Consider the following 5,446-nt stretch of genomic DNA (forward strand, 5'->3'; position numbering starts at 1 on the left):
ACACTTTCTAGCATTTCCACACTGAAATTCCAGACACACGCACACACACAAATGTTCAGTTGTTTCAAGCCACATTTGGGTCAAACATAAACAAACCCATCTGTTGGGTTACATTTTTAATTATTTAAAACAACCCAGAATTTTTAGAGTGCACGTTTTATACTGAAAGATCAAAACAGTGTAATCTAAATTAGACTATCATTGTTATTTAAATTAAAAACCCTATTACAATATAAACTCACCGGCCATTTTATAAGGTACACCTGTTCAACTGCTCGTTAAACGCAGATTTCTAATCAGCCAATCATATGGCAGCAACTCAATGCATGTAGGCATGTAGACATGGTCAAGACGATCTGCAGCAGTTCAAACCGAGCATCAGAATGAGAAAGAAAGGTGGTTTAAGTGACATGGTTGTTGGTGCCAGATGGGCTGGTCTGAGTATTTCAGAAACTGGTGCTCTGGGATTTTCACGCACAACCATCTCTAGAGTTTACAGAGAATGGTCAGAAAAAGAGAAAATATCCAGTGAGCGGCAGTTCTGTGGGCGCAGATGCCTTGTTGATGCAAGAGGTCAGGGGAGAATGACCAGACTGGTTCCAGCTGACAGAAAGGCAACAGTAAAAGTTACAATTGAGGTATGCAGAAGAGCAAAGTGTGAATTATCTCAGACTGGTTTCTTGAACATGACAATGAGTTCAATATCCTCAAACGGCCTCTACAGTTACCAGAACTTAATCCAATAGAGTACCTTTGGGATGTGGTGGAACGGGAGATTCACATCATTGGATGTGCAGCCAACAAATCTGCAGCAACAGCATGATGCTATCATGTCATTATGGACCAAAATCTCTAAGGAATATTTCCAGTACCTTGTTGAATCTATGCCACGAAGGATTAAGGCAGTTCTGAAGGCAAAAGGGGGTCCAAGCTTTAACTAGTAAGGTGTTGACGTGGGTTTAATCCGGGTGCTCCAGTTTCCCCCACAGTCCAAAGAAATGCTCCATATGTGATTTGAATAAACTAAATTGGCCATAGTGTATGTGTGTGAATGAGTGTGTATGGGTGTTTTCCAGTAATGGGCTGCAGCTAGAAGGGCATCCACTGAATGAATGAATGAATGAATGAATGAACGAACGAATGAATGAATGAACGAATGAATGGATGAATGAATGAATGATGTTTTCTAGATTAGAACATAAAACAAGTTATTCACTGAAGGTTTAAATGGCCTCATTTTGCAGCTATATGTGCTTGTTTTTGACGGATAAAAAAAATAATATGTTCAGGCAAAAAGCTTGCCTTCCATAGGCTATGGTGCAAACAAGCCAGGGTGTACGTACTTCAGACATCCAGCAGATGGCAGCAGATGTTCAGTCGTGACTCTTCAGTCTCACCATGACAGTCATTAAACAGAGACAGACAGGAGTCGAGTCTGTCAATAGGATTAGTGCTTTAGGATTTCTGAGAGCATAATATAGATTAGATTGGCAAATACAAGTAGAACTATAAGCATGGTTTTATTTTTACCTTTCGCTTCCTACGTTTCTCAATGTAGTTACCTTTATATGAGATAAATAAAAATAAAGATTATTAAAAGAAACAATTACTTGCATATTTTTGTGGTATTTGGCATTATTTTGGTGTAATATTTTTACCATTACTTACATATAAAGGAAAAAAGTAAGAGAAGCATATTGGTTTAAAAATATAATTTCATACATAGGCCTGTCACCATGATCAGTGATCAATGTATTTACTTATCGCACAACACATGGACATGACCTCAATCATTTTATCATATATATATATATATATATATATATATATATATATATATATATATATATATATATATATATATATATATATAAACAATTCTAGCCAAATGTTAGCTGCTCTATCTCTCTGTCTGAACATGTCAGTATTATTAAAAAAAAAATATATATATATATATATTTTTTTTTTTAAATATATATAACATTTACTAATAATTACTATAGTATATTTTTATGTGGGTGTCTGACGACTGAAATTAAATCTGGTGGCAGATATTGCAGCCTCTCTTTTTTACCTTGCACTTAACTTTTGTTGACATTTACTATTATTTATTTAGGATTTGTGTTTTCACATTGTGATTCCAATGCCCAATTATTTATTTTTCTAAAATGACCATAATTTAGGTATGGGACGATAACCATTTTCAAGATTTACCATGGTTTGGAAGAGTCAAGGTTTTAAAACTGCCCAATCTTTCTGTTATATTGTTCCTATGGTATATGTAAGTTTTTGTTTTTATAACAGTTTTATTTTGTTTTTAGGACAACAGTATCTCCAGCTGAAAAGGACCCTCCATATCAACAACTACTGTTCTAAAATATTTTAAATGTTTGTTCAAATTAAATATATTGTATTCAATGGGGGGAAAAAAGTTGTTGTTTGTTACCCAGACATTTAAAAAGAGCATACATTACAGCAGTAATTACAGTACCGTGTTACGGTGAAACCGTAATATTTTTATCTAGAGTTATCATACCATCAGAATCTTATACCGGCCCATGCCTACTAAAATTTTATTAAATATTTTTAAGAATAAAATAGGTGAAGTCAGAATTATTAGCCCCCCTTTGATTTTTTTTCTTTTCTTTTTTCAATATTTCCCAAATGACATTTAACAGAGCAAGGAAATGTTCACAGTACTGTATGTCTGATAATATTTTTTCTTCTGAAGAAAGTCTTATTTGTTTTATTTTAGCTAGAATAAAAGCAGTTTTTAATTTTTTATACACCATTTTAAGGTCAAAGTTAACCCCTTTAAGCTATATTTCTTTTCGATAGTCTACAGGACAAACAATCATTATACAATGACTTGCCTATAATTACCCTAACCTGCCTAGTTAACCTAATTAACCTAGTTAAGCCTTTACATGTCACTTTAACGTATAAAGAAGTGTCTTGAAAAATATATAGTAAAATATAATACTATTAATTAAACTATTATGTTTAGAAATGTGTTGAAAACATCTGCTCTCCATTAAGCAGAAGTTGGGAAAAAAATAAACAGGGACATTTAAATCTGACTTCACCAGTATGTGTTCTTTGGAAGAGTGTAGCCTACTTGCATAATGATTCTATTGTCATATTGCCATTTTATAATAAGTGGCATAATGTGATTTTGGTGCAATATACCGTACTACAAAAACATGTAGTCGGCCTTTCTGTGTGGAGTTTGTTGGGTTTCCTCTGGGTGCTCCGGTTTCCCCCACAGTCCAAAGCAATGTGGTATCGATAAACTGAATAAACTCAATTATCCAGAGTGTTTGTGTGTGAATGAGTGTGTATGGGTGTTTCCCAGTACTGGGTTGCAGCTGGAAGTGCATTCGTTCATTCCACTGTGGCAACCCCTGATGAATAAAGAGCCTAAATGAAATAAAACACCTGTATTTAAAGTCGTAAAACACGCATGAAAGTGCCTCTGTTTAAAAAAAAACGTTATTAGCATTTTATGCATATACATATAATTTTGTCATTCCAAAGTGATTACTGAGCAGTATAGCAGGGCTTTTTATTAAATATCAGAATGTCGTGCACTGGTTTGCTCTCCGCATTTTTATTCATTACATGCACATTATTAAAATATTAAACTATAAATATTATATCATAACAGATTTAACTGAAAATAGTAGTATAGTGTATATTACTGGCGACGCAGTGGCACAGTAGGTAGTGTTGTCGCCTCACAGCAAGAAGGTCACTGGTTTGATCGTCGGAAATTTCTGTGTGAAATTTGCATGTTCTCCCTGCACTCTCAGAAATAAAGGTACGAGAGCTGTCACTGGGGTGGTACCTTTTCAAAAGGTTCACATTTGCACTTGAAGGGTCCATATTTGTACCTCCAAAGTAATTATTAGTACCAACAAATTTTAAGAGGAACAGTTTTGTACTTTTTAGGTACTAATATGTACCCTTGAGGTATTAATATGGACCTTTTAGGTACAAATCTGTACCTTTCGAAAAGGTACCACCCCAGTGACAGCTCGCGTACCTTTAATTCTGAGAGTGTGTGCTAAATTGTCAGTAGTGCATGAGTGTGTGTGTAAATGTTTCCCAGAGATGGGTTGAGGCTGGAAGGGCATCCGCTGCATTAAAATGTGCTAGATAAGTTGGCGGTTCATTCCACTGTGGCGACCTGGAATTAATAGAGGGACTAAGCTGACAAGAAAATTAATCAATGAATGAACGAGTGTATATTACTCTACCTGTTAAGCAGACAATTTTTAAATCCCAAAGCCTTCATTTCTTGTTGAAGGTTTTGTTACCTCAGAACTCTGCACACCACTACAGGCTATAAATCTATTGAAATAGTTTTAAACATATTTATATATTTGTCTTTCCATGGAGCCCAGTGGTTAGCACTGTCGCATCACAGCAAGGAGGTCGCTGGTTTGTGTCTCGGCTGGGTCAGTTGTCATTTCTGTGTGGAGTTTGCATGTTCTCTCCATGTTTGCGTGGGTTTCCTCTGGTTTTCCCCACAAGTCCAAAGACATGCGCTATAGAGTAGGTCAATAACTGAATAAACTAAATTGGCAGTAGTGTATGCTTGTGAATGTGAGTACATGTTCGTGTTTCGCAGTACTGGGTTGCAGCTGACAGCGCATCCACAGTGTAAAACATATGCTGGATAAGTTGCCGGTTCATTCAGCTGTGGCGACCCCAGATGAATAAAGAAACTAAAATAAAGGAAAATGAATGAATATTTAAATATTTGTATATCCAGATTGGCACGGTTGCTCAGTGGTTAGCACTGTCGCCTCACAGCAAGAGAGTCGCTGGTTTGAGCTGGCTGGGCGAGTTGGCATTTCTATGAAGAGTTTGCATGTTCTCCCCATGTTGGCGTGGTTTCCTCCAGGTGCTCTGGTCACAGTCGAAAGACATGCACTTTAGGTGTATTGAATAAACTGATCGGGCTGTAGTGTATGTTTGTGAATGTGAGTGTGTGGGGGTGTTTCCCAGTACTGGGTTGCAGCTGGAAGCGCATCCAATGTCTAAAACATATGCTGGATTATTCCGCTGTGGCGACCCCTGATGATTTAAAGGACTGAAATGAATGAATTTGTCTTTCCAAATTGCATGGATGTCCATGTTCTCAGGCATCAACAGTATAATGCAGATACTGCACGCAGACAAGCTTTAAATGATACAAGCGTGAGTGAATAAGAGACTTAAATTACGAAGGGGGGATCTCTGAATATTTCTCTGGCCGATGCTTTCACAAATAAATCGGGGGGTAAAAACATCAGATAAAGCATTATGGATTGGTACAAATAGTCGCGCGCGCTGAATTAATGTGCTACTATTTTTAGAACGCCAGTGTTTCCAGGGGAAACCTAATGACGCAATGACGTCAATGCAGGTCAATAGCTGACTGGAGGAATTGAGCGCTTTC

Source organism: Danio rerio, chromosome 18, assembly GCF_049306965.1.
Source record: "Danio rerio strain Tuebingen ecotype United States chromosome 18, GRCz12tu, whole genome shotgun sequence".
NCBI classification, from domain to species: Eukaryota; Metazoa; Chordata; class Actinopteri; order Cypriniformes; family Danionidae; genus Danio; species Danio rerio.